The following is a 22,114-nucleotide window of genomic DNA, read 5'->3' on the forward strand; positions in this document are numbered from 1 at the left end:
TGGCTAGATTGAGATAAATGTGGGGGTGACAAGTCTGGTAAAATCAGAGACGTTTGTAATGGTTTTTGGCTAGATACTGTATGGCAGCCATTCTGTGCTTTAGTTTAAAAACTGTGATGATGAAATGGATGTTGGTGGAAATCATCTCCAACACAATATAGTATTGGAAAGTTTTGCGACGCTTTTGCTGGTTGTGTAGAAGTTGATGTGCAAAAATAACTCCTTGTTTACCAAAATTCCATTGCCATGAAGGTTTTCCAAGTTCACTATTCGTTAGAGCAACCTAAAATCCATATCTACACAAGCTGAAAGAAATCATCAGAATATCTTCATGGTACTCAGTGAGTCCTTCTAACTTCAAGACCAATACTGTATCCTTGAACAAAGCAACAACATTTTACAACTTCATTAAAGTTGGTATCCTCTACTCTTTCATCATGTGTTTGTCTCATTGTCTCTTTTGACATGTGGCATTGGCTTCCTGTTTTTTTAGCTGCAGTAAATGAAAAACTAATTGTATTTTACCAGACCTCTCAGTCTTTCAGTGCATAGGAAATATTTCCCAATGATTATAAATAACTTCTAATGAGCTCCTCCAGCCATGGGCAATGGCACTGTTCATCAAACAGAGCGTATGCGACAGCCCTGGTACAGGAAGCTTGTGGGGGGGGGGGGGGGGGAGTCAGGAGTGTATCAAATCCCTTTGGCCTCAATTCTAATTGAAATTTGAGTACAACGGTACTTAGGAATGGGTTGCTGAACCCAATGCTAGTTTCCTCAAGGATCACAATGACTCTTGCTAAGAGACTTGTTGCTCTTGTTGGTTTGAGGCAACTGTTTTAAACTGTTGTATTCGCTGCAAAATATTCTATTTTAGTTCATCTTATTTTTATTTTTTACTGCTGCTGCTTTTTTCCACAGGTACACTTGCACTTAGAGATTCATGTTGTTTAAATTGTAACTTGCTTAATTACATGCTCTTATGGTTCTTCCCTTTGACACTAATTTTTTGGTTGTTCACAATGTGTGCTTCTTGTTTTGGCTACCCGCAATGCTTTGGGGCTATCTTGTTGTTGTTACCAGTGACCTATGCTCTTTGTAAAGCTCTCTCTTGGAAGTCGCTTTGGATAAAAGCGAATAAATGTAAATTGTGGATTTGTGCAAAATAATTCTGTTGTTGACTAGGGAAGGGTAATGTGACATTCATGATCAATGCTTGTCAATGTATGTGACAAGGTGTTCATGTCTACCCACAATGCATGAGTGCCTTCTCTAATTTCAATGTGACCTACAAAACATCCTTCTTATCAATATCGCTGTTCTCAGAGGACACATCAATCCATTCAGGGTTGTGTGAGAGAAAGACAGAGAGCTTGAGAGTGAAATGTAAAGAGGAGAGAGGGAGCAAAGGAGAGGGAGAGAGAATGAGAAAGTGTTTTTGTCTCACATCAGTGAAAATGAATCTGAGCACCGGCACTCACACACCTTGGCCAACAGCTCTCAGCAGCTCTCAAACCACAAAATGATACTTAGTGTGGGTTAATCAATTGTGTTAATCAAAGATGCTGTTCACATAAATCCTCTTCCGGTTTCACCACAGAGGCTTCTTTCCCAACAACATGATCAGTACATGCTAGAATAGGGAGTTGTTAACCGTGCATGCTGATCAAAACTTACATGTCATTAAAGCCCTACAGTTTCATCACAGGCACTCCTCAAAGAAAGGACAACATTTAAATATCAAAACACCTTCATAGGGTGAAAAAATAACTAAACTACATACCCAGTTAAAAAGGAATGAGCATGGGTTCACATTTTCCCAATAAACCAAATTAATTACATATTCTATTGAAATTGCAGATGAAAGCAAAACTGTTAACTTCCTGAGGCTGAGCCATGCACTCAAACTTCATGCATCAAGACTGAATAATATTTGAGGACTACACAGCATTTGAAACTGATTTGAATTGATCGTCTTGTTTTCCTCTGTGGAAGACTATACCTGAATGAACTCACTCTTTCAGAATGTATACCTACAGGGTAATATTTACTAGTTGTGAGTTTCATCTCATTCATTATCGCTCTGGCATTGACCCATCCAAAGGTTATGTTATCTTTTATATGCCCATGGACATTAACCAAGACAACAACGTCAGAACAAATACATTGACAGCGTATGCCGTCTTGTCAAACAGAACTTGTCAAGTTTTTATAACAAAGACATCCCAAACAATGTCAACTTTGCATTAAAATGACAGAATTGACTGAATGATGTTTAGAGGTCTCAATGCATGAAAACTACACTTTGAGGTTATTTAACATTAATATAAGTTCACCTAGCCTGCCTTTGGTCTCCCACTGGCTAGAAATGTTGACAGGTGTAAACCAAGCCCTGGGTATTCTTCTCCACCTTTGAGAAAAGGAAAGCTCAAATGCTCCGATCTGAAAATCTTCCTCTTATGTCGTCATGGTTGGTCCTTTGTCATGGCTGTGTGGACTTGCTGGTTTGCTGTTATAGCGTGACACCTTGGCTTAGCAAGGAGTCACCCTCTATTAGGGCCCCCTGTCTCATATCACCAAAATGTCATTAGAAAATACACCAGAGTTGAGTTTTACTCAGGCGCCAACTCATCAGCACTGATGTCTGACTTTGCAGGAACAAAACATTTTTAGAAGTGGCACTCACACTGCCATTGTGCTCTTGAACTTGAAACTGAGCTGTGCATGAGGATGACACTACAGGTTGACTACAGACTTGTTCACATTCACTGTCGCTTCTCTGCATGGGTCAAAAGGTCCAATTTAGACCAGCGCAACTTTGCAGTTTTAGATTTCTTACCCATACATGGCATGACTGTATTCACAATGCTGAAATGGCTCATGTTAACAACATTAAAAACGGATACAGTTATGTGTTGTTTGTGTGCACAACTTGACTTTTGCAGGGAGCTTCATTCTCAGTAAAGACATGAAAGTTGAAGCATTGTGTCTTGTGTGCTTACTGGTACAACTATTATCTCTCTAACAGGTATTGAACACACACAGTTGCACATAAATTAATTGTATTGTTCCTTAATTAGTTATAGTAAATTGTGTAAAATACGTTTTTACTCTTACTCTGTAAGAGTTTGTTCTGTTTTTATATGTGTAATGCGATGGTCTGTAGTTTGTTAATGTTGTCTGGTTAAATGGCTATCCAAGCTGTCCAATGTGAAAGTGTTCCTGGGTTAATAAACAGTCGTGAGCAATATTCTTCATCTTCCATTCTCAACGCTAACCGGCGCTACACTGGTGTCACGTGGGATCATCATGATGACGAAGCCCGCAATCAAAGAAGAATTGCGGAAGATGGAGGAGGCGACTGAGGGATGAGTTCCTAACTCTCCAGACGGCGGGAGAAGATTGAACATCAACATTCCGGCCCTGCAAGCGAGGAACTGCGGATGAAACTACGACCGGAAAAGCTCGCAGCGGCACAAGTGGGATGGAAGAAGATTTGTGGCGGGAGAGCCTGCTCCTGCTGAAATGGGAGGCAAAAAATGGGGGTGGGGGGTCCAGCTCAACTTTAAGGAGGGCACGTGTGGACTTGGATAAAAGACTTGGACACATAAGGGATGACTGTACAATGGGTGTAACAAAAACGAGCCCAGCTGGATATGATAATTCAGTTACAGATAGTGTCAATGACCCCATAGATAACTGACCCCTCTGATTTTGAAGACATGGATACAGATCCTGGAGGTTTTGCTGCGGATTACAGATGGCGATGAGAAAATATTTGTTTCAAATAAAGACTCTGATGATCCAGAGTTAGGCCATCCAAATACCCTCATTGATAGGTTAGCAAACTTGGCCCTTACTTTTGGCATCTCAATAGTTGCATTAACAGCACTATTTAGTCTGTTACTTTTCTTTCACCCAGATCTTCCCAAAGATGCAAGGACTGTTCTAAAAATCAAAACTCAGTACACCATTCTGGAACAGGCTGGAGGTCAATATCACTTTTGGAATTCTCAAATCTCTGAACAAAGCTATTTCCAAAAAGATAACATCTGTTGTAGATGACTGTACTCTCCTTTTACAAATCAACATTAATGGGTTGCCATTGTTTAAGAGTTCCCGTATACTGCTTTGGCCCATCCTAGGACTTATTATTAAGTGCAAATATGAAAGAACCAGTGGTGATTGGAATGTATTGTGGACATACAAAACCCAGTTCGACAGAGGAATTCCTTAAAGATTTTATTACACAGCTCCAAGAATTAGAACGGGGTTTTACTTTGAACAAAAAACGTTATTTTTTAAGTTAGAAAGCTCACAATGGCTATTCAGGCTGTGAAAAATGCTCTCAACCAGAACTCTACATAAACAACCGCATGACATACCCTTTTCCACCTTTGTTTAGGTGTTGTTCGAAAACTGCTTAACCTTTGGCTTGGAGGACCCTTGAAATCTCTTGTCTACCAAAGTTGTGGACAGTATATCATCTCAGCTCGTAAAAAATGCACCCTAACATACCTGTTGAATTTGCCAGAAATCCTAGATCCCTCAGGGAAGTCAACCGCTGGAAAGCAACTGAGTTTAGTCAGTTTCTGCTGTACACAGGTCCTGTTGTTTTGTCTTTGTTTCTTGATAGTAACACGTATGACAACTTCATGCTGCTATTTTGTGGAATTTCCATTTTGGCTAATCCAATCAGCTCCTTATCTCATAGTCACTACGGTCAACAACTTTTGTTAGCCACTTTGGTGACATATACGGTAAAGACCAACTTGTAGACAATGTTCATGGATTACTTCACTTGTCCCATGATGTCCAACGACGGTAGCCTGGTCCTAAACAGACTCTCGTAGGCTACATTTCATTCATACAAAGAGTCTGGGCTCACTACATTGACAAGCGTCAACTTCCTTGAAAGTGGGTACTCTGTTGAAGTTTTAGACTATTGGATCTGCCCAGAGCCACTCTGGGTCTGCCATAACCCAGATATAATCATATAATCGCTAGCGTTCGCCTTAGCCAGCTCCTTCACGACTAAAGGAGCTAGCTGGAAAATCAAATGAACCCCTTGGGGATCAAAGATTGCTCTTGCTTGGCTGAACTTCTGAATATTCGGCAGTGTTGCCACGAAGGACCGAATGGCTTAGCTCGCATCTTTCTCCGCCACGATTACGGAACTACAACACAAACTAGCGCACGACATAAACGTCATCGTTCTCAGCCACTCCCTCTGTTCGCTGATTGGACAGGTAGAAAGTTAACTGGAGACATCTGACTTACGTACCTCAAGCCCAGATTCAGTACAGATGCAAAATCAAAATTGAGCGGAAGTATATAGGAGGGCAGAGCCAGGCTACAATGACATGGCTGCCTTGAATCAATTTCTGCATTTCCTTTTGAGAATTTCCTTCACAGGGTAAAGAAGTTTGTGAGGAAGCCAAAATACCCCCTTTCACAGGTCATTAGGAGACTGAAGTTGATCAAAAACCATTAAAGTATCAGTAGGGGATAATGTCTATATTATTGGAAACAATGTTTGTGTCATACACAACATTGTCAAATGTAGTGATGGAGTGTACGTTGCATACAAAGTTCTCAGAGAAAAAATTATTCAGTTACCCGTTCAGCTTATCCTTCCTAAATATATTTATAATTTCCAATTCTTACTAACTATATTTATAATTTCCAAACCATCAGAAACACTCAAATATGCCAGTGCCGGACATCTTACTGAAATGTATGGTTTTGCCCCTTAGAAATATACTTAAGTCCATGACTCTTTTGCATAACTAAAAGGACTGGGGTGGTTATTACTTATGTATTTTACTTTTTTATTTTATTTATATTTTCATCGTCACTTTTATTAAATATCTGAATTGATGACAAATGTATACAAGACTACCCCTTGAGTATTGATTTGGTATGGGTCAAAAGTTTCATGAAATATAATCTTACTGACTGACTAGACTCTGACTTTGGCAATCATCACAACGTTTAGCAATTGCTTGACAGAACTAGACTGTAAGTACACACTGACATCATAGTTGACTATATGTATATACTAGCATGTGTACTTATATCTGGGTCATACAACCAAACATTTGCAAACAATTGGTGTGCCATAGTCACATTCAACAATGTGAACTGTGGAATATATAATGTTTTATTACAGTATTTAAATGCTTTCCACTGAATGTCTTTCTGTCCTTTCTTTTCAAATGTATTTGTTAATAGAATTTATTAAGCGCAAGGATGTCAATATTGTGCCAAAGGAGTGGTATTCAGATGGTGAGACCTTTTGGCGTAGTTACACAAAAGATGAACATGTAGATGCTGCAATAAGTAACTGGGAGATCCCTGGAAGAATTGTGATGTGAGAGTCTGCGCTAAAGCTGGTATGTTAACACTGCATTTTGAGTTGTGCTCCGTTTTGAAGATCAGCTTTAAAAGTGCTTCTTCACTTAACGATTTAGCTTGACTGTTTAAATTGTTATTACCAACAAACTAATAATAATATTTTATTACCAACTAACTGCTATTTTCTTTTGTCAACAGAATTGAACAGAACACAACTATCATTATAGATAATTACTTGCTGGCAAAACAGAAATCAACGGCTTCAATGACCTGTCAAACATCAGATTTAGAGTCTGAAGCTGAGTTGGATAGAGGAAAGGGGAAGCGCAATAAGAGGCAAAGGTTAGTTTATTTATTTATTAATTTCAGGAAATCCACTGTAAGTCAACGTTTATAATTGTCAACCTTAATTTGTACAACAAAAATACATTTTTGTATTTGACTGGGAGAGTGACTATGAAGCTACCTCAGAAAAGAAGCAGGGACCTCACCCTCAGCATCAACCTCGGCTAGGCTCAATACCTGCTGCTCCTCCAGTGCCAGGTCCAATGTCTCCCTTGCTGCCACCTTCTCCTCAACCTCTAAGCTCAAGTTACATCACTTTTCCTGCACCTTCTCCTCGACTTCCAGTTCCATCTCTCCCCTGCGAGCACCATCTCCTCGACCTCCAAGTTCTAATCTACAGAGTGGGGAGGTCTGGAAGAGATCAAAGCCCTTGCACTGGTAAGCTTTGTTACTGTTTTATCTGTTGGCAGCTGGATGATATTTGATCAGTTCTTCAAATGTTACTATAACTTTGATCTATGATTTGATCCATTTCATGTAGAGCAGGGGTGTTCAATCCTGGTCCTCGGCGTCCGCTGTCCTGCATGTTTTAGATGTTTCCCTACTCCAACACACCTGATTCAAATGAATGGTTGTTGTCAGGCGTCTGCTGAGTTTCATAACAACCCATTCATTAGAATCAGGTATGTGTGAAACATCTAAAACACACAGGATAGCGGACCCTGAGGACCAGGATGGAACACCCCTGATGTAGAGCCATGTCATGAAACTCAAATTCTATGAATCCTCTTTATTTTTGCAGTTGCTGAACTACACATTTTAACACTGCTGGAACAAATCAAGCATCAGCAGTCACAACTTACTGCAGTAGTCAACAGCCTTGCTGGGAGGATGGAGAACAGTGTGTCCCAACCAGAGATGCCAGAGACCTTACGTTTCCCACTGAGCAGTCTTGGAGAAGTGACTGAACTTGAACATTGGCTTCAAGATGGCACAAATGCCGGGCTCAAACTGAGCATGGTATGAAATATTTCATATAATAGATCTAAATGGTATGGTAACTAGATGGACAGATTAAGGGTGGTCCTTCTAGAGGCCAGTGGTTCCCAGGGGCGTAGCCAGAATAATATTTCTGGGTAGGCCTAGAAAAATATGGATAGGCATCTTTTCAGTTTTTTTTCTTTTCTTATCTACTTTGCGATGTGTACCTGCTGCATAATTTTTCAGAGCTATTTTCGTTTTTGGGTAGGCCTTGGAACAAAGGGCTGGTGGCTACGCACTATATACGCTCAATAAAGCACTTGAAATTAAAATTGAATTGAGACAGAAATACAAAGAGAAAAATGTGAGAAAGAAAAAGAGACAAGAGGCAGAGACATGAACAGAGAACTACCACTAGTAAGTAGATGTGATGTTCTACTGCCCTCTACCTCTAATTTGCAAACGTGAACCTTGAGTGGACAGGGGGTCTAGTAATAATTGAATTTCACTATGCTTTTAACGTTATACAGTTTTATTCCACACATTTTTATGTGCCCCACTGCACATATCGGGAATTCACAGGAAGCTATCCATCTTTGTAACCATCCTAAAATGCAATGTCTTGAATAGTGTTAAGTATAATAGGGCACAATTTCTCTTATCAATGAACATTTAAGTATGTTGCCTACTCATGAGTAAGACCTGTTTACTTTCATTTGCTTTCCATTTTACCTACAGGTCATTCATTTTCCAAAACCATAGTGTGCTGGGACTAGGAGGCCAGAAATCTTGAATCTCGTGCAGAAGTTAACATAATTCTCTACCTATAGAAACATAATGGTTCTCTTACTTAAATTTTTGGTTTATGGTGATGACCTTTGACTGGAATTTCATATGAAAATTTACAGTGGAAGGCTTTTTGTATAATCAAGAAAAAGTGTTTTAGTGCCACTTGAGACATCCACTTTATAAACTCAAAGAGATTTGACTAAATTGACTCACATTAGGATATTAATTTCAAAACAAGGCTGTGTAATACATTTTTATGTTGTAATTTCTTGCCGAACCTTATTTGTTGTTCTAAAAATAATTCTGAAACTACAGGGTAAATATAGAACAGTATCACATGTGCTAAGGTAATTAGGACAATGGTGAGTAGGGCTAACTGAAGAAATGTATACTGACCCAGAGGTGGTAAATAACAACACCTGGCAAACAGGTGCCTATCACTTTACTGGTGCCACGTTCTACAATTTCTTGACCCACTCTCACATTTCACTTACCATTGCTGCATACAAAAAGGATGTACTGTCCAGCACATCAGCCAACTGTTGGTTTTCAGAATAAATTAAACAATCATGGGTCCACATATAAATGTTGAATATTTCTCATTGAAATAACAGTTGGGGATTTGGAATAATATCCATGTGATCTTAAAATTATAAATTGACATTTCCTTTCAGTATTACATTTGAGTAGATTATAATTCAGAATAGTCTGCTACTGTGGCATGAGCTTGAACAACCACATGGTGGCAATATCTACAAACATATCTACCAATATAGCTGCAAGCAGCAATGAGGTGGCCAAACCGGTAAAGCAGGTAAAATGAACAAAACTTTAGACATTCTCAGAACAGGGTTCTGTTCTGTTTTAGGACTAGGTCTTACAATCCCTGGTTGATTTGCACTCCTGAGATGTGAAGTGGGTGGATGCAGACATTTGAGGTGTTTCCGGTTAAGAGTCATGGCATTGTCTGTGGGACAAAAGGGTTGAAAAGCCTCATTGGAGTCATCAGGTGGGCATCCTCCTTCCCCGGTGTTTCGATGATAGGCCCACAACACTTCCAGAGGGCTCATCGGCAACACCTGGCGTCCCAGATGTGCCGCCCTCTGCTTTAACCCTTCTGCTCCACAGATGCTATTTTGGGAACCAGGTGGCGTCTCTCCTCTTCACCCACAGCCACCGGCATGCCCATTCAGCAGCCCTTGAGAGGGATTTGATGGCTTGGCCTCGAATTCCCAAATCCCTAAGCAGCCTGGTACTTGTCTTACCCACAAAACCTCTGCAGCCGACTTCCACTGGGCAAACTTTGGCTTTCCAGCCACATTGCTCAGCATCAGCTGCCAGCTCGGCATACTTAAGGCTCTTTCGTTCGTAGGCCTCCTTTACAGCGTCCTCCCAGGGCACAGTCAGCTCTATGATGTACACCTTCTTAGTTGAGGAGGACCAGAGCACAAGGTCTGGTCTGAGGTTCGTAATGGCGATCTCTGATGGAAAGTAGAGCCTTTGACTCAGATCCACCACGAACCTCCAGTCTCGCGCTCCTCCCAGCTGACCGAGGTCTGATGTTGTACTGGCCTTGGACTTGGCTTTGCACCTTCACAGACAAAACCTCTTGCAGATGTAGGATGGGATGATGGAGGTAGGGCATTGATGGTCGTTCTTCTGGTCTCCAGCAAAGCTGCAAGGCACTTTAGCACTTGGTTGTGCCGCCAGGTGTAACGGCCTTGAGTCAGGCCTGTCTTGCAGCCAACCAGGATGTGTTTAAGGTTTGCTGAAGACGGGCAGAGTGGGCACGTTGGATCGTCTCCGTACCATTGTTGAAGGTTACTGGGAGATGGCAAGACATCATATGTTGCTCGTAAGATGAAGCTGGTGTGAAATGCTTCCATACTCCACAGTTCCTTCCAAGAGAACTTCCTTCCCTCAACTCCCTCCCACCTCATCCACTGTCCTTGTTGCCTGCTCTTGCCGGTGCACCTCCTCAACGACCAGACCTCTGCGCTGAGATGGAGCTGCCTTGTGCCAAGATGGTCCGCTCTCTCCGAGGCCAAAGCCTCCTCTCCCCTGTTGTACAAGGCCAATTATGTCACGGTGCCTTAGGTCTGCCTTTGCCTGCTGTGTAGCTGCGCTTGCAGGCCATTTCCTTCCGGTCACCAGAGTAGGAGCTGTTTGGGCTACACATGGGTCACGGGATTTCGTTAGTGTCATTTCCAGCCTTACTTTGGAGCACTTGAATTCCTCTGTAAGACTGGACACCGGGAGCTCCAGAATACCTCTTCCATACAACCCTATGTTGCTGAAGCACCTGGGAAGACCCAGACACTTTTTGGCAAACAAGCTGATCAACCTCTACAGTTTTTCAACCTTTGAGATAGGGACCTCATAGATGGTAAGAGGCCACATCAGCCGGGGTAGAAGACCAAATTGGAGGCATCAGCGCTTTAACCTGCCAGGAAGCAAGGACTTGTCGATTCTCTCAAGGCCGCAGATTGTGTCCTGCCTCACCTGGTCCACTTGAACTTTGTCCTTGAGGTTGGCATCGTACCAGCGCCCTAAGCTCTTCACTGGCTTCTCTGACACTGTCGGTATGGGTTCCTCGCTGATGAAAAAGCACTGCTCTGACAGCTTGCCCTTGACAACTGATATGCTCCTGGATTTGCTTGGCTTTATCTTCATCCGGGCCCACTCAATGTTCTCCTGGAGCTTTTTCAGCAGTTGTCTAGTGCATGGCTGTTGTGAGTGTGGTCATGTCATCCATGTACGCTGTGATGGGAGGGAGACAAAGACCAGCTTTGAGCTGCTGACCTCCTACCACCCATCGGGACGCTTGGATGATTTAGTAAATGCAGTTTTTAATCCATCAAAGACTTGCTGAGATACGACTCAACTTCCTGTTTGCCGGCTTTGCCGCAGATTTTGATTGGCTGTACCGATCAAACCGTTTCGAAGACCTAAAATAATTTTGATAGTTTGTGTGAGGATTGCCATGACTATATACAGCTAGACTACAGGTAGCTAGCGACTGCGTTGTACCAAGGGATGAGTATTGATAAGATTTGAACAAATCTGAATCCATCGATTTCTGGTTATCGATTCGATTCCTTATCGATTCTCTTGTTGATTCTAATTTGGCAAGGGGGAAAAAAAGAGAGCACAAACTATTACTTTTGCGGGACAGAAGATAACTTGATCGACTACACACAATAAAGGCAAATTGCTTCACACAGTGACAAGTGGTTGTGATCACTTTTGAGGCGCAAATGTTAGCTGCGCTGCTGCGTGCATCAAACACATGACATTACAGTAACTTCATTCCATACTGTGTGTTCAAATGCTTCTTCAAATTTGTGGCATTTCCTCCCTTCGACGAAATAGACTTTTTACACACGTTACAAGTGGCGTTGTTGTCATTTTGTTGTGTGAAATACAACCAAACTTTATGTGGCGGGGAGGTTCGACTATGCCACTCTCACAGATGGGGTAAGAGACCCTTAGTTGGAAATACTATTAACTAAGATTTGTGTTCTGTCCAATCAAAGGAACTGTACAGAGGCTGTGGTATCGAAAGTATATAAAGTTTTATTTTAAACACAATAGTAAGATCAAATGGTATATAATGGTACGTTATAAAAATAGTTCACGGCAAGCCAAAACACATCAAACCACTCCTCAAATCAAACAACTTGAAAACAAAAGATAGGCCTAAACAAAAATGTGGGAAAAACAGTGAGGTTGGCACTAAACCCGCTGGTGCGTTTGGAACCCGCACTCGGATGTCCACAGTCAATATCCCACTAAGGAAAAGTTTCACTAATTGGTACAACAATAGTCAGTTACAGTCAACATATGGCTAATACCAGTGAAACCAATGTAATGCGTTGCCAGCCTACCTGAATCTTTGGTGCCGATACCTAATGCTGGAGACACACTATACGATTTTTTTAATCTTATAAGATTTTCAATTTGTGAGAGACCACAAACATGAGGATTTTTTAATGCAGTGGGGGCAGGTCTGTCCGACCCCCTTCCCCCTCGGCCAAAATAAAGTTCTAACCCTATATTTTGGAGTAGGTTAATGTAATATGCAGGGGCGCCGTTAGGCTTATTTTAGGGGGGCTGAAGCCCCCATAACATTTTCTTCAGCCCCCCCCCAATTAATAAGGACATATTGGCTTCAGCCCAATTAAATTGGATATTAACAATGGATATCCGCAGCCCCAAATGTGCCTTAAAAAATGCCACTCCCCTTGGGGCTAAGCCCCCCCATTCTTTGAATCCTAGAAACGCCCCTGTAATAGTGTAATAAGAAATGTAATATTGCATATATTTTTGTCCTATTTTCCATAAAGCAATACAGTTAGGCTACTTAAAGTATGTTCAAAATCGCAGAAATATGCTGCCAATTAATAATTGACGTAACAACTTATTGTAAACGGTCAGTAGCCTAGCCTATCGATCAAGGTACTCGAAAGCATTTGTACAATGTCGGCTTCATTTGATCTTGATAGGCTAAGTATTCTTTAGCAAATAATTACAATATACCCACTATTAATTAAAATACTTCAGCATAATAATGCACCTAAAATACAAACGTGAGCAAGGGCAGCAATCCCTATCGAATCAACAGGCATGCAATTATGCTAGCAGGGGAAGAATACAAACAACAAAAATCACCAGTTAACTTAACCCCCCCCCCCCCCCCCGGAGGAAGAAATCGTGTGCCGCCCCCTACCCCGTCAGCACCCTCAGTACGAGCACCGCTACTACCTGGTTGCAACAAACGAAAACAAAACTGCTGCACGGCAAGCAGGGGTGCATGCAGCTGCCTTAAAGGGGCGCCAATATGTCAATTCCCCACAAACTGAAATGATCGATAAGAGAAAACCGCGCAGAGATTTTTTTTTTTTTTTAATGCTCATGCGCCCCCCACGTGACATGAAAAAATGCCGCCCCGGGCGGCTGCCCGGTCTGCCGGTGCCTAAAACCGCCCCTGTATACGACTTACAGTTCTCAAAGGCGCACACACGCAATCTCAACTGCGCTGTAAAGCGCGTGTCCTTGCTATTCTCCAACATGCACTCAAACAATCACTGCTGATAGACGGCCTAAAATCTTGTACAGCCCTATTTCTGATACCGTGGCGGCAGAAATTTAGCCGTGGAGACAAGATCAACATAGGGGAAACACTGTCATGGCACACCACACACTGTAGGAGAAAAACGGCTAAATGTATGATTTTTTGTCCTCATGTTTGTGGTCTATCACAGTTTGATTATCCACCACAGGATAATCGGGCCGATTTCGGCCCTTCCGACAATCCTAGGTAACATATGTCTCGATTATCTTGGTTCCGCAGATTTTATCAGATGTTCCCTTGGTGTGAGGTGTGTTAAGAGTGACCACAAACTGACAAAGACAGCACACCACACACAAACAGATTTCCAACCAGTGTCCCGACTGTTAACACAAGAAATCTGGCAAAATCTGTCGAGATTTAAGAATAAGCATGGCGGACGATATGCAGGAAGAAATTGCTATGATAGTGTTTGGAATGATTTTCACAGAAAGTTCATGGAAAAAAATAATAGGGTTTGCTGTTGCCAAAAATAAATTCCATTTAACTTTGTGCTGCGCCGTGACTCCGTTTGTTATTCTCCCGTCTTCTCTCAGCTTGCTTTCTGATTGGATATTGTTTTGTTTCACGTGATAAACTCGGTGTATGTCGTTGGGGTTCCCCGGACACATCAGGATTTCTGATCGCAAATATTCAACATGTTGAATATTTAGGATTCGCGATCGGGGCGCCTCCGACGTCCTTCCGAGCAGATTCGGTCACTCTTGACACACCTCACACCAAGGGAACATTTTATAAAATAATCTGTAGAACCATCAAGATAATCGGGACGTTACCTAGGATTGTCGGAAGGGGCGAAATCGGCCCAATTATCCTGTAGTCTGTCCCCAGCATTAGCTAGAAGTTCCAGGGTCCTAGCGCTACCCGGCTACATTTAGAATGCTTATACCTCGTTGCCATTTTTGCCGCAGTCTGAATAAAATATAAAAGTTTGCGCATGCGCTAAGGCACAAAGAACCGTTATCAGAATCGTTAGAATTTGGCTGATGGTTCCAAGGAATCGGTTCACTGGGAACCGATTCTAAACAAGATATAGTCTCGATACTCATCCCTTGTACCTGGCTATCTTTGCAGTGGCTTAAAAAGCCTAATTTATATTTATGTCGCCGACACTTTTGAAATGGTCACTAACGAAAAAAAAAAGTGTGGCTCAGACTGCTGCATTTATACTTCGGCAAACACATAGCTATGGTTACATTGTTTATGCTTTGTAGCCTAGGTGATCGATCGGAGAAAATGGCTGTAGCTAATTTTGAGAGGCATTATAAAAGGTGTGGATATGTTCCAACTTGCTCTGCCAATCTTTCCTTTATTCCTTCCATCTTAAAAAGCTGTTGAGCGTTCACTGAAAATTCAAAACAATGCAGTCAACGACGCGTGCCGTCTATCTAGCCAATCACACTTGCGCGACACTATGTGACGACATCAGCGCCAGTAGAAATTTCAGATTTACAGGCTGTTTATCAATCCGAAGAACGCTGAGAACGCAAGTACGTTCTTTTGAAGAACATTCTTGCAATGAGAATGAATTGAGATGGTTAGGGTTTTCCTGGACTCGCTAGCCTGGCTGCCAGCCCAACTTCTCCCCGCCCACAAAAAAAATTGGTCGGGAAGTTGGGTCTGGAGGGTCTCGTAGCCTATTGGGAAACAACTACAGAAAACCAGAATCTGGGCGTACCAATTAAATTACCAGGGCGGGCTTTATTTAAGCAATAAGGTACGAGAGGCAGTACTTTATCGCCAATAAAGTACGTGTTCAAGGGTGTTGGCAAACCCTGGAACACGTACTTTATTGGCGATAAAGTACTGCCTCTCGTACCTTATTGCTTTTATAATACGGTTGCCAGCGAAATTATAAATAGTAAATAAATAGTAAGCTGCCTTTCAGCACAAAATAGTTATAGACAACAAACATTGTGTATCGCATTTCAGTAGCCGAGAGAAAATAGTCCCTGTAAACAGTGGCTGTTGCTATGCAACGGAAAAACAGCACTGTGAACTTCACATTTGTTAGCCTAGCTAGATCTCGCATCATCTCATTCATTCAATGCTCATTTTATAAAAGCTGCCTTTAAAATAACAATGACAATGGGACACTTTCAATAAAATAATATTTCATTTAAACAGTAGGCCTAAACATTCTAAATCAATCATTAATGTTTCGTAGGCACTGGGTATATGGTAGCTAGCTAGCCTACATATACTGTAAACAAGTTACTATTGACTTGGGACTCGATAGACGAACATTAGGCTGTTGTTAAGGTTAGCTTATTGATTTGGATATATCTCCATTAATTGTGCATCCGTGGAAAACGTTGTTTTAAGAAGCCAAGACCAGGCCATGTAATTGCGTGGCTACGAAGCTCAAATTAAAAGTGGATGTCTAGTTAGCAACTAATAGCTAGACCCGAGCTTCCGTCCAACGTTTCAGTAGTTAGACCAGATAGTTAGCACTGATAGCACGGGACAGTGCAACATTAATGCTCAAAAATTAACCGAATGTTTCTAGTCTATAGACTAGCTATAGCTATAGGTTAGGTTATATATAGCTATAGGTTAGGTTATATATAGCTATAGGTTATTGGTTAGCAAGCTATAGCTTGCTAACCAATAAATTGCTGCACACCAGTACTTGTAGACAGTCTTTTTTTCGGCAACATTTTAGTTATTTTGAGTGCGCACTAATATGGAACGCTCCCGTTTTAAGATAAATGTAATAAGGCGGCGTACAGTACTTTATGCTCAATAAAGCACACCCCGTGACTCACTCTCAACCAATCAGAATGCTTGATTTCAACCACCCGTATTATAAACGATGATGGACAGATGATCAACAGTAACGCAATCACCCACGTCACAAAAGAGCGCTTAAGTTGAATTCGTTTTGAACAAACAACATATTACGTTGCTCTGATTGGTTGTAGGTCTATCCAATTGAGCGAAGAGGCATTTGTTTTCCAGGCTCGTTTGAAACCCGCCCCGTAGTCAAAGCCCAACGGAGAGTTCTCAGACTCATATTCTGACTAGAATTATGAGTATGACAACGTCAGGCTATGGACTCGCAGCATTATGATAACACTGACGAACTACAAAAACTAGATAACAAAGCTAAAAAATGGTCCCTCTACCCTCAACACACAGTTCCATTTGGAAGACCTCTGCCATATGCCTTGTTCCAAAGAAAAGCAGACCCAGACATCCCAATTACTTACAACATGTAGCTCTTACATCAGTGGTGATGAAGAGTTTTAAATGTCTGATACTTTTGTAACTACAAGACACAATCCAGAACCTGTCAGATCAACTCCAGTTTGCCTACATGAAGTGTAGAAGTCTTGATGATGCTGCCCTTACTTTCCTGCATCATGCACTCGCATCTGGAAAAACTAAAAGCACATGCTAGGCTTGTGTTTGTGGAATATCTCAAGTGCCTTTAACAGAATGTAACCACATCTGTTGGGAATACAACTACTAAACATGAGTAAATCCTTGATTCATACTACAGATAATTAAATTCCACACAAACACAGGGTTCTGTCAAAATACTTATGCAATGTACGTATTCTGTGATTCATTTCATTATTTTATTTTATGCTCTATTATACATAAATATCAAAGTTATCTGAGGAAATACAAGTTTTACTCTAATCTGTTATACTTTAATTTATTTAATGTCATCCTCACAAAAAAAACATTTTCTTTGAGTAATGTGGGATGGTGGTGCAGTGGAGGATCCACCGCTTCCTTCTCTGCTGCTAGTGGTGAACCTCTATGGTGGATGGGCTGCATGGGGATGCTTCCTTTGGTGTGGATGGGCATGCTAGATGATGTTTTGTATTGGACATAACTAAAACATTGATCACATCAGTGGATCAGATCATCTTTCATATTCCTGTAAATACTGCACATGCCTGTGTGCATGCTACATTTTGGATGTGTCTGACACCACAAAGTTCTGGAAAAGTGAAGTTCTATTCTCTTCTATTTGCTATAGCTTTTGCAGTCCCTCAATCTCAACCACAAATGTATAATGTTAGAGAGGCAAGACACAAGGTTGACTCTCTGGGCAGATTCAAGATATAAATTGTCATTGTTTGACAATTATTCAAAATAAACAATCACCCCTCCATATCACTCCATCCCCTCCATATCATTCCATCTAGACCTCCATACAACTTCATTCTTTCCTATTTAGTTTAGCTGATAGGTTAAAAGCAAGTGGATTCAATTTATAATTAAAAAAAAAGTTTTATTAATGTGCTGGCTTTATCATAAGACACCTAGCTAGCTACAGTAGTTGGGCTTGCAAACATCGCACTATGGTTTCAATAAAACAAAACAAATCGTCTAAAAGTTTGTATAGAATTATCATAAGTGACCAGATAATTGTACCATAATTGTTTTGAACATTTAGCTAACTTAAATATGTTGAAAAATACTTGATTTACATAAGCTACGTCGTGCTACTGTTTCATTTAACAAATAAACAGGTAACAATTTTCAGTTAATTTTTAAGAAAGCTAGAACTGCGGTCCTGAAACTGCGGTCTTGAAGCTGTAGCTCTCCGGGGTCTCCGGGGTCTCCGGCTCTGCAGGTACCCCCTACTCGTCACTTTAGCAAATATTTTCTGAGATATGATCTCACTTCCTGTTTTGGCGGCTTCATCGGCAACTTTGATCAGCTTTACCGGAAAAACTGTTTTAAAAATATAAAAACCATGTGAAAACATTTGTGAGGCTTGATCTGAAGATAATTGGTGCCAGATTTTTGCTTATTGCAGCGCCACCTAGAGGTGAAATGGCATGACCTATTGGACCTCTTTAGAACAGGGTCCCTAGTCCTTATACCACATTTGGTGTCAATGTAGTAAAGAACTGCCGAGATATTACCTCATTTATTTTATGGTGGCTTGGTTGACGACTTTGATTGGCTGTTCCAGTCGAAAGGTTTAGAAAATCAAAAATCGTGACGTCTTTTGTGAGGCTTGGTCTGAAGAAGATCTGTGCCAAATTTGGTGAAGTTTGGACAACTTTATAGGAGGGGTAGCGAAAAAACGTTATATTCAAAATGGCGGCCACATCAATTTGATTGGCTTTAACTAACAAACGATTTCGAAAATCAAAAATCCATACGATAACTTTTGTGCGGCTTGGTCTGAAGATCATCTGTGGCAATTTTGAAGAAGATTCAACAATTTTTTTTAGGAGGAGACACGAAAAAAAAACTTTTCCTTAACATTCAAAATGGGGAAGAATCTATATAACAGGGTATGACATCATAGAGTGCGTTGGACTTATCTTGATCCAGGGAATACAACAATACTTTATTTTTGATAATGAGGTTCAAAAGTAAAGTGTGTAAACACACCTTCAACTTTGACCCATTGGTGGCGCTAGAGGGTTTGAAATGGAGACATGAAACTTGGTGAAATTGATGAGGGGACTGGCCCCAAAGAGTGTGCCAAATTTCACAACTTCTGACAACACGGTTCAAAGGGCTGCCATAGACTCCCATGGCAGATGTATAAGAATAAGAATACGTAGAAACACTTAAGGTGGCTTCGCCTCTTCGCGGCGTGGCCACCAAATATAATTTTACAATTCATGAATTATAGTTTCAGGGTTTGTGGAACATGACTGAAGTATTACTCAATAAGTCTGTGAACTGTCAGGGGACCTTTCCAACAATTTCAAGCCACTGAAAGACACTGAGTCAAACACAAAGTATTACATATTAACCTACCACAAGAACAATTGCAGTATATATATGTATAGTGTTGCCTGCCGACACAATGCATTTACTGACTGTAAGTAAATCCATTACATGTGCAGTTTTTTTACACAAATAAAAACAACATCCTCCAATCCAGCTACCATGCTCCAGGCCACATATTGGTGCAAACCATAAAACACTCTTTTTATTTACTAAAGGCACATATCCCTCCGCAGGATCAGAGCGTATTAAGACATTGTTTTTGTTTTTTTTAACTTGATATTTCTAATCACGTCTAGCTGGTTTTGTAGTTACCCTTTCCCATAGAGTGACATTTTTGACAGGTTTCATTTTTTATATCTCCATGTATATCCTTTTTGGAGATACATGTATCAATTTCGGACCTATTTTTTGGGAATCCAATAGGTAGTGCTTCGATAACACTCTGACATGGCCACCGTAAAGGAGCAAAAGGATACACTATTTGCAACTTTAATTTTATAGACATTACACAGACTTTCACTATCAGTCACTGTCTGTCAAGAAAGCGTTATTTCACTTTTCGCCGTTGATGTCAGAAAGTCTTTCAGTTGGTTATCTTTGCGTAGTCTATCAGAGTCTCTAGCCGAGGTAACCTGCAGCTAGCTCTCCGCTTGACGCAGCTGAAGAAAATAGAACCAGTTGGGAAGCGAGTAATAGGCTCGATCATCGTTACTCCGCTAGCTAGCCAACTGGTCCACCTCATCCGTGATATTTCTAAAGGATTTGTTTTGGGAGTTGTTTGTTTGTCTGACGTGGAGTATGGATTTCTTTTTTTTTCAGACAAAAAATGAAATAGTTGGCTACAGGACTTGGGGTATCTAACCGAAACCTGTTCGTATTGCGTCGACAGCTGTCATTGAAGAAAGGAAAGTGATCCATCAATGTTCGTGTGCTAATGAAACAAGTCCCTTTGGATGTACATTTTGTATTTTTGTTGAAATGGTTGAAGACAAGGCTCAACATTGGATCAATGCTTAATGCGTAATGCATGTTTGACATCTGCGGTGTTCCTCCATCCGAGAGAAACCCTGCTTCATTGAGCTAGCTACCTAGCCAACTAGCTAGATCGCTAGCTAAACTACAAAGTTATAGAAGTATAACATCAGCTATATCTCCAGCCATTTTGGACATGAAGAAAACAATTCATTATTCATAGGGTTGGAAGGTAAGTTGTATCCTACTGTGCAGGGTTTTGATTGTTAGTATTGCTTTAGAAGAAGGCTGCAAGCTAGCTAGCATTATCGAGTAGTTTTTTTTGTCGCCGCCTAGTTTACAGGCTCAGTCTACTTGCTGGAAAAGAACGTGTCTACAGTGGAAGTCCACACCATAGCCATCCCACGTCCTAGTATGAGTCATCTTTGATAGTTAATGTTATGTTGTTTTGATGCTCTCAAAACGAATCAATGCAATTGTAGTGCATGTTAATGAAGTAAGACTAGTTTCTCATAATTTAGCTACTGCACGTTGCTTGACGGTGCACACACATCTGTATCTTGTTGTCACTGGACAAGAGAGGCTCCTGCACCTTTTTTTTATCCACGAGAACGCAGCCAATTACTCGAATTCCATTTATATTTTATTTCCCTTGTTAAGTAATTAATTCATACTACACTCTAAACGCAACTTGCAAGTGGGCAAAAAAGTATTTGCTTTCAGAATGCAGACAAAAAGGGAAGGGTTAGAATTAGAATGGTCGCATGTAATGAATTGCAATCAGATGCAAACAATGATTTTCTTTGAATGTAATATGTTATTTCTATTAGTGATGGTGTAGTATTATCGTTGACTGTAGCAGGCATTTAGGCACACCATAAACATGGAACGTTCCAGGGAGAGAATGCGTTCCAGAGACTAGCCATATTCCTAATGTGGCCCAAACCTTCGCCATCTACTAGCTAGTTAGCCAGCTGCTAATAATCTGCATATTACCGTCATAGCTTTAGCACTTCTATTATTGCTATGTTTAGAATACAGAAGGGGCAAATTAGTTATCTTGCATTGTAAATGTTGCCACTATTTAGAAACAACTCCAGCTTTGTTTTATGAAGATACCTAGCTAGTTAGCCAACTCTGGCTAGCTATCTGTAGGTTACCTAACCTGTTTGCTTGCAAGTCAATTTGAAAATAACAACCATGTTATCCAAAAGTTGTGTTTAACCTTAATGAGAACAATCACTAAAGTGTAACCAGAGACGTAGTCACTACAACTAGCTAGCTAACAATGTTTCAGCTACTGCTAAACAAAGACAACAAAGTAACAAGCTAGCCACGCTAGCTGCATTGAAGGGGCAGCTGCTTTGTGTCCTAGGTCGAGTTTAACAAAAAGCTAAGCTAGTCCTTTCTTGTGCTTTGCTTGTCATATTCATTAGAGACTGTCCATCGTTTGACATGGTGTTGAAGGATTGTCTGAGTTGGACAAATCTTGGTATGTCTAACTTGGATAAATTGTTACTGTCCCCAGAAGCATTTGAATAGACTAAATTAGTTTTCACATTGATTTTATCAACCCATGTGTACACAGTTGTATATGCATATTTCCAACTGCCCTTAATGAAACCAAATAAAGGCTTGTATATACATTAGCTTTGTAGTTCTCACCCTCAAAATGGAATAATGCTATAATAGCTCATCAATGTTTGAAATGTATTGGCCCCAAATCCACCTCCACAGTTTATGATTGATGCGTTTTATAACGTTGTGTAGGCTATATCCTCAAAAATGATCAACAACAAAGTCTTGGATGACTACATTGTTAAGCGTCAGCTTTCAGGAAAGGGTTCTCATATAGCTTGAGGAAAAAATGTTGTCCATCCATTG

General features: G+C 40.8%; 1 protein-coding gene across 3 annotated transcripts in view; it reads left to right on the top strand.

Moving 5' to 3' along the window:
• Positions 1-19,698: 19,698 nt before the first annotated feature.
• Positions 19,699-22,114, top strand: part of kmt2cb (lysine (K)-specific methyltransferase 2Cb) — a 56,118-nt gene continuing 53,702 nt past the window's right edge. For all 3 annotated transcript variants that reach the window (XM_084706590.1, XM_084706591.1, XM_084706592.1), the window contains exon 1: positions 19,699-20,462. The gene's annotated coding sequence lies outside the window, so the exon portion shown is untranslated. The remainder of the gene's footprint in view (positions 20,463-22,114) is intronic.

Source organism: Hypomesus nipponensis, chromosome 10 (genome assembly GCF_054491055.1).
Source record: "Hypomesus nipponensis isolate SF chromosome 10, ASM5449105v1, whole genome shotgun sequence".
NCBI lineage: Eukaryota > Metazoa > Chordata > Actinopteri > Osmeriformes > Osmeridae > Hypomesus > Hypomesus nipponensis.